This window comes from Tenrec ecaudatus, chromosome X (genome assembly GCF_050624435.1).
Source record: "Tenrec ecaudatus isolate mTenEca1 chromosome X, mTenEca1.hap1, whole genome shotgun sequence".
In the NCBI taxonomy this organism is placed as follows: domain Eukaryota; kingdom Metazoa; phylum Chordata; class Mammalia; order Afrosoricida; family Tenrecidae; genus Tenrec; species Tenrec ecaudatus.
The window spans coordinates 3725694-3739229 of NC_134548.1; the positions used below are offsets into that span (position 1 = coordinate 3725694).

General features: G+C 44.0%; 1 long non-coding RNA gene and 1 other non-coding gene across 9 annotated transcripts in view; both read left to right on the plus strand.

The window, feature by feature from the left end:
* Positions 1-13536, plus strand: part of LOC142434982 (uncharacterized) — a 68950-nt gene that overhangs the window by 23056 nt on the left and 32358 nt on the right. For 3 of the 8 annotated variants that reach the window (XR_012781210.1, XR_012781209.1, XR_012781208.1), the window contains exon 4: positions 596-695. The exons of 4 other annotated variants lie outside the window; for them this stretch is intronic. This is a non-coding gene — a long non-coding RNA (uncharacterized LOC142434982). Of the gene's footprint in view, positions 1-577; positions 696-13536 lie in introns of all 8 variants that reach the window. One more of the 8 variants, XR_012781213.1, reaches the window with a different exon arrangement.
* On the plus strand, positions 7886-8049 carry LOC142435073 (U1 spliceosomal RNA). The gene has a single exon (XR_012781224.1). It is a non-coding gene; the product is annotated as a U1 spliceosomal RNA (small nuclear RNA).

Genomic DNA, 13536 nt, shown 5'->3' on the forward strand with positions numbered 1-13536 from the left:
TCCACTAATGGACCTTGGGCTCCTACTGTCCTCCATAGCTTCTGTGCACCGGATTCTGATAAGCAGGGGAAACCGAGAACCTACATTTCTCTCTCCCCTTCCCTCTCCCAGGGACTTCACCTTTCTGATTGCCGGGACTCGGCCTTCAGGGATGGCCCCATCTGGTCCACCCTTTGCTGACACCTATGAGTAGCCTGTCACGTCTCCACTGACCTTGCATCTAGGTGACTCTACACCCACTGGCCTGTGATCTGCCTGCAGTCCACATCACCTTTCTGCATCCACACCCTGCAGCTATGTGGGGGTGACAGGGGCCCTGGTTTGCCTCTCATTGTTGGTCTGAGTGAGTAGGACTGGGCTGGGATGCGTTCTGTGGGTGTGAGATTGCTTGTTGATCTCAAGCTCTGTCGCATGAACGTGTGAGTGTCATTGGATTTATTTCTCTAGACAACTTGTCCTATGCCAGCCTCCACCCAAGCCCCACCCACTCACACAGCAGCATATTCAAAGTAGCCAGGGGTCAGTTTTCTGGAGAGATGTTATGTTGTGTTTTCATGTTTTCATGCTCTGCTCACAGCTTTGAAATCCGCTTCAGGTTCCGGAAGTTTCATAGGTGTTTTGAAAGTGAAGATGAAGGATTCCATTGGAAACGTCAGGATTTGAGGGAACTCTTCGTGTGTCTCCCTCCAATATTGGTGAGTTCATTCCAAGGGAGGCTTTAGCTTCTCCACCCCCTAAAAAGTAGCTCCTAAATTTCCAACTCCAGAGACTCCTGAAAGCCCACCCACCACCCAGAGCCCTGAGATTTCTCTGCAACCAAGGAAGGTAGAATCTCCCTTGTTAACCAGATTGCCGTGTTCATTTTCATCCCATTTACTTACTTGATATAGAATCCAAAACTCATGAGCCCACTGGCTGGTAAATACTTGATCTCACGCCTTCTAATGTCGAATTCATCACCTTCCATTGTCTTGTTTGGGTTGGTAGAGGCCATGTACAGGTGTATGTAAAAGAAACATCAGTAAGAAATGTTGGCATAGGACTCTCTTTCGTGAACATCATCTACAGCAATGGCACCCACCACTTGCATTACAGCTAAACCTGCGTGTGTTGCATATAGGAAGCTTGTGAAAACAATAACAACAAACACAATGCCATGAGAGGAAACAAAAGTGAGAAATCCCTGTAGCAGTTTACACTGTTTCATCACATACTGTGTTCAACTCACATCCACGCTGTCATTTCATGTGTAGTACAGAGGGAGAAAGTAGACACGCAGCATGATGCTCCTGATGGTGTCCATGTTTCAGCACTCCATTCAAACCAGAGAATTGCCGGACAGACTGCCCAGAAGGAGACACCCCACCAGAAAGTCCAAGTTAACTACTGCTAAAAAATCAGCCACACAAAACTCTAGAGCAGTTCTGTAGAGCAAGACATCAAGGCGTCCTGCATCAGCATTCTCTTGTGGGGATTGGTGCTAGAAACTTATCAATACCCAATAAATCGAAGGAGTGTGGTTTGGGGAGTTACAGGTGAAGGTCCAGGTCCACAAATTTGGAAACACCAAGACAATCCCTCAGAGCAACACACACGTGCACAAAAGAAGACCCCCCTGTGCTGGGCTGTCCTCATTACCATTGAGAGTTGTTCTTCAGGCAGAGAGTGCAGGCCAGCGCAGGTGAGGGCGAGTCCCAGCGTCAGGAGAAGAATCTTCATCTTGCCTGTTGGTCACTTGTCGTCCTTTTGAGGAGCCTGTAGAAGGTAACCTGCTGTAGAGGTCCAGCAACAGTAAACATCCTGGTTGGCAATTCTTTAAGGACCACTAGACTGCGTGCAAATCATTCTTTCTCCTTGACCTCTCAAAAAAAAAAAAAAAACACTTTTAGCCCTAACTCTTTTCCTCCAAGTTACTTGTGGAAAGACAGAAATGTCTGTGCCATGAATCCCGAGAGAGATCGAGTGATGGAAGTGCCAACTCTGAGGAGGAAAACCCTGGTCTTTGGGGTCACTTTTGCCTCAAAGCCAGTGAGGGACTTGCTGGTGGTCATCGTCTTGGCGTCCCTCTGTGGATCTGCAGTGTTGTCTGTGGGTCTGACCTCTGTGGTGGGAAGAACCTGCACTTGTCACTGTCTTCTCAGTGTCTCCTCTGAGCCACTCATGCAGAACCAGAAATGTCTTCTCCGTGTAAAGCTCCTACAACATGGCTTGATATGGAGACAGGAGTCCCTTGTGTCACTCTGGCTTCCAGACTAGAGTTAATCTTCCACTGGAATAAGTTAATACCTTTGGTCCTGTGACCATGGCCCACAGTGCATTTTCATACAGTTGTTGTTAGGGGCCATCAGTCGGTTCCGACCCTCAGTGATCCTGTGCGTAAGGTGTTTGCAATGGACAGGCTATCGCTCTTGCAAAATTATATTGTTGCATCTTCAGATTAGCTTCTAGCACCAAGGTCATAGTTTCCAAGTACTGTTCCTTCGCTTTAATTTGTATTCCTGTCGCTAATAATGCATCTTAATTGCATGTTTGATCATTTTCTGATTGAGGATGTTGATAGAATTTTTCAACTTCTTCAGGAGAAGCCTTTGTGTTTGGTGCATAAATTTGAATAATAGTTGCCTTGATTAGAAGTCATTGATTATGGATACATATAATCCTATCACAGACAGCATTGTATTTGAAGGTTCTTTTTGAAGTGACTTTGACACTTAATTTAAGGTCTATACATTGCTTGACTTTCCCTGCTGTTTTCTGAGTAGTTTTGAGGAAGCAAAACTCAGTTTCCTTCTGCCTCGTGCTCACAGAGCAAACTTCTGAGTTTCTCTAATCAACCTGATCTCTGCTACAGTTCAAACTATGCCAAGGAAGTTAGAACCCTTCTTCATGGCAAAAATACAACATAAAGAAAACAGATCCTTGACACTCGAGTGTGACAAGGAGTGTGTTTTGCAGTTCACACAAGACACAGTTATCATATATAGCTTTCTCATGGCCTCACCCAGGTCATGTTTCTTTGTGTCTCATACTAACTGCCATGGTATTGGTGCTGACTCTAAGCACCTTTATCACATGGGGAGGAACTTCATCCTGTGAGTTTCCAAGCCTGTAACTCTTTATGGAAGCAGAAAATCCTGCCTTTCTCCTGAGGAGCTGTTGGTGATTTCAAACTCTGGGTCTTTCGTGTCACAGGTGAATGTAAAACCGTCCTGCTACTAGGGCTCCTAACTGCCTCGGGTGCCTGTGAAAGTTGGGCATTGAATAAAGAACACGAAAGAAGAATGGATGCATTTGAATTGTGGGCTGTAAAATAATACTGCAAGTAGAAGACTTTGTTCTATTGAACTGGCATTCATGGTGCTCACCTTCCCGACGACGGGATCGCTGAAGACAAAGCGGGTGCATAAGCAAATGTGAAGAAAGCTGATGGTGCCCGGCTATCAAAAGATACAGTGTCTGGGGTATTAAAGGCTGGAAGGTAAACAAGTGGCCATCTAGCTCAGAAGCAACAAACCCCAAATGGAAGAAGTACACCAGTCTGTGTGGTTACGAGGTGTCAATTGGATCAGGTATCAGGCACCAAAGAACACACACACACAAAAATCCTATAAATGTGAATGAAAGAGAATACAGAGAGTGGGAACCCAAAGCCCATCTGTAGGCAACTGGGCAACCTCTTACAGAAGGGTCACAGGGAGGAGACGAGCCGTCAGGCTGCAGTGTAGTACTGGTGAAACATACAACTTTCCTCTAGTTCTTTAATGCTTTCTTCACCCTCCACCTTTCTACGATCATGATCCCAATTCTACTTTACAAATCCAGCTAGACCAGAGGCTGTACTCTGGTACAGATAGGAACTGGAAACAGGAAATCCGGGGGAATGGGAAGAACCTGGTTATAAAACAGAGTGCATTGGACAGATGCCTATAGGTGATATAAGGGATAAACCTGACTTGAATGGTTCAAACCTTGTCCGTTGATCCACACTCTGATCCACACTGAGTCTGGTCTAATTTTCATCATTTTCTATTTCTTTGTTCATGTTGGGGTTTATCACAGATATGTTTGGTCATTGGGAGTGACCCTCTTGAATTGGTGTATGTGTTTGTCTCTTGTTCAGTATATGATGCCCTGCAGTGGTGGACTATGGGACAGCAAGTGGGATAAGTTGGTGGTGGTGGAGGGGTGGTACAGAGGGGGTAGGAATGGCGGGAAGTAAAAGACATCTGATATCAAGGAGTTCAAGAAGATAAAGTCTTAAAACTGATAGTTGCAGCAATTGTACAATACTGCCTGATGCGGTTTAACTGTGGAATATGATCTCTGTATTCACTTCCAATGAAATGGTTTAGAAAGAAAAGTCAGATCTAAAGCATCCTCCATTTAGATGAACACGGGAGTATGACGTTCAGGGAAGGTTTCATAACCACCAGAGAAACAAGCTACTGTTCATGGGACATGGCTTTGAGGAGGTTACACCCTACGGCATCTCCCTGCATCCTAGAACAAGTCATGGGCCCTCCTCCTATTCCTCGCCATCATTCCTGTGCCGGAGCCCAGTGTTACAGCCAGTGACAATCCATCTTCTTCCAGGTCTTCCTCTCCTTCACAGCCCCTCTACTTTACCATGCCTGAGGCCCTTTCCAGGTCCTGGTCTCTCATGACAACATGTCCAAAGTATGTGTGTTAGTCTGGGTAGGTTCCAAAGATTCAAGTCAGTTTTATCCCTTGCATCACCTGTAGGCATTTCTCCAATGTACTCTGTTTGGTAACGAGGTTCTTCCCATCCCTCTGTTATGGATCATGGGAAATCACCGGAGGTTCATCTCAATGGCATTGCCCACCCCCTTCCTGACTTAGAATATCCCTAGATGTAGTGGAAAACTTGTTTTTATTCTGTCTTGGAAGGAGTTATTACACTTAAGGTTTCCAACATCTAACTAAAGCTTCTGTGAATATGTCTCTTAATTCTTGAGACTATATATGCAGCAAAGATTGAGGGTACGTTCATTTGTTTGTTTGTTTGTTTATTAACTCATTGTTCTTGAGACTGTGCCCAGCAGACCATATGCCCATGTCACAATGTCTCTGTGACCCACTGAGGGACAACAGTGATGTTCTTCAAGTTGTGGAGCCGTTCCCACTGCCTCCCCTGAGATGTTCTTCCCCCACCCTTTTTTTTTCTTTCTTAAAATTTCATTGGCACATAATTCATGTGTCAGACAATTCAATACTTCAATCATTAGCAAGAAGAGTTGTCCGGCCTCTTCAGTTCCTGGTCTACTCCTCCTAGCTCACTGTGGGCCATGTTACCTCAAAAGTGCTCAGCCTACACAGGAAAGTTCTTGAAATATTTATATAACAAATAATACAATAAGACACTAAACCAAGTATTTCCTGTGGAAAGAGCAAATTGATTCCTCAGCTAACAAACACTACACATTGGGTGACTTGGAAGACAATCCTCACAACACATTAGCACTTTGCCCCTCTGCTTGGAATTTCCATTCTTCCTTCTGGCCTCTGCTTCTGCTGAAGTGCTTGACCCTCTACACTGTATCATTGGTTATTTGGTCTCCGTCTCTTTAGAACAGAGTGGCTTAGCGTCCTTGACTAACCCTTTAAATTTAAACTATGCACAGCAAAGCAATAGAATCAATTAGAAAAAACATAACTCCCTAGTTCCCCAAGCTGATTGTAGAAGAGAGAAACATATTGAACCCATTGCATGACCAGATACCTGCATCTTAATATATAAAAATGGGCAAACCCACTGCAGCTATTGAATCAATTCTGATTCATCGTAGCCCCGTGCGACAGCAGAACTGCCCCTTTGTGTTTATGAGTGGGTCAGTGTTTATGGAAGAAGAAGACCAAAGGGGTTCCTCATTTGTACGTAGCACCTAAAGGTGAAGAGAACCAGAAATTCAAGGTTATAAAATACATGCAACCAACACTTGCTCACGGTGTAGCTTTCCTAGATGGTTAGGGACATGTACACTTACCTGAGAGAAAGCTGAGAAAGAGTCTATTTTTTTTTTCTAGTTCTTTTTTTTTTAATTTTAACAATATATTGGGGCTCATACAATTCTTATCACAGTTCATACATATACATACATCAATTGTATAAAGCACATCTGTACAGTCTTTGCCCTAATGATTTTTTTCTCCTCTTTTCTTTTTTTACATTTTATTAGGGACTCATACAACTCTTACCACAATCCACACATATACATACATCAATTGTATAAAGCACATCCATACATTCCCTGCCCCAATCATTCTCAAGGCATTTGCTGTCCACTTAAGCCCCTTGCATCAGATCCTCTTTTTTTTTCCCCCTCCCTCTCCTTTCCCCACTCCCTGAAAGAGTTTATTAAGGAAAGCAAACACATTTGAACTTCAAGGAAGCCCATTTCCTGGTATTGAGGTTGACTTGAGTAAATACTTTCAGGACATGTATGGAGGGAAGCATCAGGTTGCTGAGAGGCACATCCAAGGATCCTGATGGTGGCTGATTGGACAGTAGATGTGAGGGTGTGGAATTCCCTGAAGGCTAGACCGTTGATTTAACGTGATGGCCAATGAATTACATGCAACTGCCTATTAAACCACACATTGCAAACATCCATATTACCTTTGTGACAAATATCTTCAGGGGGTTCACCTAGAGGCGAATAAACACATCAGGACATGAAAAATGTCGGGAAAGACCATCTGTTCTCCCAGGTTGTCTAAATACATGTCAATCTTTAGACAAAAGATGACTTCAGGACGTTGTTTCCTTCTCCTTTACCCCTTCCTGCCTTCTTTTTCTCCCTCCTTCCCCGCTGCCCGCTCCCCCATCTACTCTTTGTTCTCTTCATGCTTTGCCCTTCCCTTCCTCTCTTCGCAGCTCTCTTTCTCAGATAATGGAAAGAACTCGGAGCTACGGTGATTCTCCATGGAGGCATGGCACGCATCAGCCCTTGTCATCTCCTTTGTAACCATGTTGTTTTTGTTGTCAGGTGCCAGTGGGTCAGTGCTGACTCCCAGCGACCTGATGCACAACAGAGGGAAACACTTCCCCGTCCTGCCCTGTCTCACAGTTGCTCTCATGCTTGAGCCCAGTGTTGCAGCCACTGTGTCATTCCATCTCAGCGAGGCCTTCCTCCTTTCTCGCTGCCCCTCCACTTTTCCAAGCGTGCTGTCCTTCTCCAGGGACTGGTCTCTCCTGGTCACATGTCTACAAGATCTCACCTCTAAGGAGCAGTATGTCTACTTCTTCCACGACAGATTCTTTGTGCTTTTGACGGTCCAGGTACTTTCCACATTCTTCCCTAAGACCATGATCAAAGGTATTATCTGCTTCTCCTTTGGGCAAATGCATTTTCTACTTTCTTTTTTATTCCATCCTTATTCAGTCCAACCTGTATTTAAGGTGACTGAAAACACTATGTATTTTGCTGTAAGGCTGACAATCTATGTTTGACAAGCCCCTGCCTTCACAACTCCACGGTTACCTTGTACGCGCGCACACCTAGTGTCAAACCTGAGAACCGATTCAAAGACCACGTGAGCAGCAGCAAAGGTGAATAGGTACTCGGTTGTATTGTGAAGACATTGACCACGGTTCTATAATAAAATCCCAAATGTGGGTCCTCAGCTGATTTTAACTCATGTGAACACCATGTTTCAGACTAGACCTCCCTCATAAAAGTCTTTATTTTTTTTTCGTAAGAAAGGCCAATTTAGTGGAGACGAATTTCATTGACAATGAAAAACAAATGTTTTATTTCCAGATGTTTTTCTTTGTTTTTTCAAGTAAATTATTATCATAGAAGAGCTGTAATACGTTAGCATAAATGATTCTTGAGAAATATTTGCTTTATAAAAACAGACGACTATACTTACCTGGCAAGGGAGATACCATGATCACAAAGGTGGTTTTCCCAGGGCGAGGCTTATCCATTGCACTCCAGATGTGCTGACCCCTGCGATTTCCCCAAATGTGGGAAACTTGACTGCATAATTTGTGGGAGTGGGGGACTGCATTCGCGCTCTCCACTGAAAAAGAAAAAAAAACAAAAAACAGACGACTAATTTTAAGTGAATTTTCTCTTGTGAATTAGGTGGGAGTAGGTTATATTTTAGACCATCCACTCTGCATATAACAGTTTAAAACATTATTCCTTCCACTCAGATGCTACCACCCACGCCATTGTCTCTTCTCCATCTTAGGTGTCTCTGTTCACCTTTTCACCCCATCAGTACCTGTCATCCTCCTGTGCATTGCTTCATCTTTCCATCTTTCCCTTCCTGTCCCTGGAAACCTCTACAGCCTGTTCTCTTTGGTTTGACAGTCTATGCCGAGGGTTTTCTCCTTAGACTAGTGGTCGCATACAGTGTCTTTCTTTTGGGGATTGACTGGCTTCACTCAGCCCCATGTTCTCCTGGCCCATTGAAGTGATAAGGTGGTTCCTGTTTTTCAGTGATGAATAACATTCTATTGTGTGTATGTACCAGAATTTAAAAAAAATATATTCTACTGATGGACATTTGACTTGTTACATCATCTTCTTAGTGAACAGTGCTGAAGTTATCGTGACAGTGTGTCCTTTCTGTGCATGTGATGCATCACTCTTAGTTCTTTAGGGTGTGTACTCCGCACAGCTTGTGCTGGTTCCTGGGAGTTTCAATTCTCAGTTATATGAGGTATCTCCGTATCACTTTCCAGAGTTGTACATATGTACAGTGTACGTAAGAGTCCCATGGGCATAGATGAGAGCTCCAATCTGATCCTATACTCCCCAGAATTTACTTCTCTGTTTCTGAACCAGGTTGTCCATGCTCGTGTAAGGTGATAGCTCGCTGTTGCTTTGATTTGCATCTCCCAGATGGTGAATGATTTGTGAGCATTTTTATTATTTGTTTGCTAACCATGTGAAGGTGATTTTGTGTGTGTGTGTGTGGGGGGGGTTCTGCTAATTTCTAGAGTGTGCTTCTATCTATTTATTTATGTAGTACATTTTATTAGGGGCTCATACGACTCATCACAGTCCATACATATACATACATCAATTGTATAAAGCACATCCGTACATTCTTTTCCCTAATCATTTTCAAAGCATTTGCTCTCCACTTAGACCCTTTGCATCAGGTCCTCTTTTTTTTCCCCTCCCTCCCCGCTTCCCCCTCCCTCATGAGCCCTTGATAATTTACAGATTGTTATTTTGTCATATCTTGCCCTATTCGGAATCTCCCTTTTCCCCCTTCTCTGCCGTCCCTCTCCCAGGGAGGAGGTCACATGTGGATCCTTGTAATCAGTTCCCCCTTTCCAACCCACTCACCCTCCACTCTCCCAGCATCGCCCCTCACACCTTGGTCCTGAAGGTATCATCCACCCTGGATTCCCTGTACCTCCAGCCCTCATATGTACCAGTGTACAGCCTCTGTCCTATCCAGCCCTGCAAGGTAGAATTCGGATCATGGTAGTTGGGGGGAAGAAGCATCCAGGATCTGGGGGAAAGCTGTGTTCTTCATCGGTGCTACATCGTACCCTGACTGACCCATCTCCTCTCCTAAACCCCTCTGTGAGGGGATCTCCAGTGACCCTCAAATGGACTTTTAGTCTCCACTCTGCACTTCCCCCTTCATTCACTATGTTGTGTGTGTGTGTGTGTGTATATATATATTTTTTTTTTTGCATGATGCCTTATACCTGGTCCCTTTGACACCTCGTGATCGCACAGGCTGGTTTGCTTCTTCCATGTGGGCTTTATTGCTTCTGAGATAGATGGCCGCTTGTTTATCTTCAAGCCTTTAAGACCCCAGACACTATCTCTTTTGATAGCCGGTCACTATCAGCTTTCTTCGCCACATTAGCTTATGCACCCATTTGTCTTCGGCCATCGTATCATGGAGGTGTGCAGCCAATGATATGTGTTTTTGTTCTTTGATGCCTGATAACTGATCCCTTCAGGACCACGTGATCACACAGGCTGGTGTGTTCTTCCATGTGGGCTTTGTTGCTTCTGAGCTAGATGGCCGCTTGTTTACCTTCAGTTCTTTAGGACCCCAGATGCTATCTCTTTGGGTAGCCGGGCACCATCAGCTTTCTTCACCACATTTACTTGTTCACCTGCATTGTCTTCAGCAGTTCTGTCCGGAGGCTGAGCATCGTAGAGTGCCAATTTAATAAAGGACAGTATTCATGCATTGAGGGAGTGCATTAGTAGAGGCCCAAGGTCGTGAAGGTGATTTTTTTATGAACTATCTGTTCATGTCTTAATTGGATTTTTTTTCTTATCGAGGTATTTAATGTTCCATAGTTTTAGAGGTTAGTCTCTTAACTCTTGTGCTATTATTAAAATTTTGTCTGAATCCATAGGAACTACATTTCTTCAGTATCATAGTTTTAGTAAGTCTGTCTCATCTATTTTGCCTTTTACTGTGTGCACTTCATGCTTAACATCCGATAGCACCGCGTTGTCTTGAAATAGGGCTCTTAAGATTGTCCTGACTTTCTCATTGATAATCTTGATGGATCTAGGGTTTATCTTTAGGTCTTTAGTTCATCTTGAGGTGGGTTTTTGTGCCCATGGTTACATGTTGGTTCTGGGTCATTCTTCTGCAGATGCAGATCCAATTCTGCACGTGCCAAATGTGGACGAGATTACCTCGCTCCCACTCATTGTGTTCTGGTTCTCTGCTCTCTTGGTGGTCTGTAGTTGGATGCATTTATTTTGAGATTTTCTATTCTCTTCCATTTGTCTATGGACCTATCATTGTACAAATTCCAGACGGTTTTGACTACTGTAGCTCTTTAGTAGTTTTTGAGGTCAATTCCTGCAAGACCTTCTCCTTGTGCTTTTAGAACTTGTTTGTCTCTTCATTTCCCATATACATTTAGTAATGGGATTTCCATTTCTTTACAGGATGCAGTTAGGATTTGGATCAGAACTGTGCTGTAGTTATAAATGGCTTTGGGTAGTATTCAGATTTTCACAGTGTTACATCTTCCTATCCATGAACATGGAACATGCTTCCATTTCTGTCGCTCAGATTTCATTTTTTTTTTTAACAATTTATTGGGGCTGATACAATTCTTTTCACAGTTCATACATATACATACATCAATTGTATAAAGCACATCTGTACATTCTTTGCCCTAATCATTTTTTTCTCTTTTCTTCTTTTACATTTTATTAGGGACTCATACAACTCTTATCACAATCCATACATATACATACATCAATTGTATAAAGCACATCCATACATTCCCTGCCCCAATCATTCTCAAAGCATTTGCTCTCCACTTAAGCCCCTTGCATCAGGTCCTCTTTCCCCCCCCCCCTCCCCATTCCCCCCTCCCTCATATGCCCTTGGTAATTTATACCTTGTTATTTTGTCATATCTTGCCCTATCCGGAGTCTCCCTTCCCCCCTTCTCTGCTGTCCCTCTCCCAGGGAAGAGGTCACATGTGGATCCTTGTAATCAGTTCCCCCTTTCCAACCCACTCACCCTCCACTCTCCCAGCATCGTCCCTCACACCCTTGGTCCTGAAGGTATCATCCACCCTGGATTCCCTGTACCTCCAACCCTCATATGTACCATTGTACAGCCTCTGCCCTATCCAGCCCTGCAAGGTAGAATTCGGATCATGGTAGTTGGGGGGAGGAAGCATCCAGGATCTGGGGGAAAGCTGTGTTCTTCATCGATATTACCTCACACCCTAATTAACCCATCTCCTCTCCTAAGCCCCTCTATGAGGGGATCTCCATTGGCCGACACTTGGGCCTTGGGTCTCCACTCTGCCAGATTTCATTTCTTAAAGAAGTGCTGTACAGTTGTCTTGGTCCAAGTCTTTGCGTCTCTGGTTTGGTTTATAAGTAAGTATTTCATCTTTTATGTTATAATTATAAATTTTATGGTTGTCTTCATTTCCATTTCAGCATTCTCTTCATTAGCATGCAGCATTCTACTGGATTTTTGCACTTGAATATTGTATCCTGCCCTACTGACCAATGTTTTAATTGATTGCTGTCATCTTTATGGAAATGTATTAAAGGAGAAATGATTAGTGTACTCCGCTGGCTGATTCATATTGCCTGGAAGGGTTGATAGTAATCCTAATACATGTTCAAGGGCTACTTTCTCCGAGTCCAGCAATGTTGCGTGAGCTTTGCATAGAGAAGAAAGTTCTGCTAATCCGTGAGTGGCTCAGAGGAAGACACTGATGATACAGTGACAAGTGCAGCTTCTCCCCCCACCAGAGAGCGCAGACATACACAGACACTCCACATCCCTCAGCCCTCAGACGGACGCCATGACGATGACCTCCAGTGTGTCCCTCAGTTGCTTTGAGGCAACGTGACACCAGAGGGCGGGTTTCCTCTTCGTACCTGGCACTTCCATCACTGCATGTGTCTCAAGATTAATGGCCGAGACCTTTCTGTCCCTTCCCCCCCAAAGTTGGAGGAGATGGGCTGGGACAAAACGAATGGGTTTTTTAATTTAGCATGGAAAGAATACGAACAAAATATGTCCCCCTTAAATGATTGATTTCCATGGCGTTGCATATCACCTGACCAAAAGCAAACCTATGCACAAAATTCCATATGTCAGCAGTCTGGCAAAAGATTGAGAAGAAGGAACCATTTGCTCATGGTCTAAATATCTGCAGAGACCTCCCAACCAGGATGTTTATAACTAATGATTAGGGATGAAGTTTTAGGCATACTGATGACAAGATGACAAACAGCCACATCCACAGAGAAATGGTACAAAAGGAGGCAGGAATCCAAATCTCCACAGCAACTTACCTTCTACTGGGTCCTCCCCGAGCCTGGAAGACAAAGGTGCACACGATGCAGGTTTGTGATCTGGCCCTGTGACTTGTCCTTGCTGTGCTGCCCTGCACAGTAAAGCCTGAGGAACCACTCCCAGTGGGAACAGGGAAGCCTATCAAGAGTGGGCGAGGTTTCTCCTCTGCATGTGTGCGCCCCTTTGGGGGATTTCATTTGTGGTAACAGATTTGTGCGTCCTGATCTCCACCTCTCATTCTCAACTGTTTAAGCCTTCCATTCCTTGGGCATTTAGAAGCTTCTAGTCTCCATGGGAGATCTCAGAGTGAGGGCAATCTCATGTGAGACAGTGTAACCCTTTACCAAATACGGTTTTGAATAGTTGGTTCTTCAGGTGTAGATACCTAGGACGTATTTTTTTTGTTTGTTTTAAACAGTGTTATTGGCACTTCATCCACCTTTCATACAATTCCACATTTCAATCCTATGCAAAGAGTTGTACAACCGTCTGCACAATCAATTCTAGATCATTGTCTTCTTCCTTGTGCTCATTGGTATTTGTGTAGTTTATTTTTTTAAGTGTCACAAATATACACAACAAAGCATTCTCCCATTCAACAGCATCTATGTATCTAAGTCAGTGCCAGTGATTATACCCTTTTTGTTCAACGGGATCAATATCCTCTTCCAAATTCCCCCATCACCCTGCCCGTCATCTCCATGCCCTTAAGCAAAAACTCCTCCCTCGCCA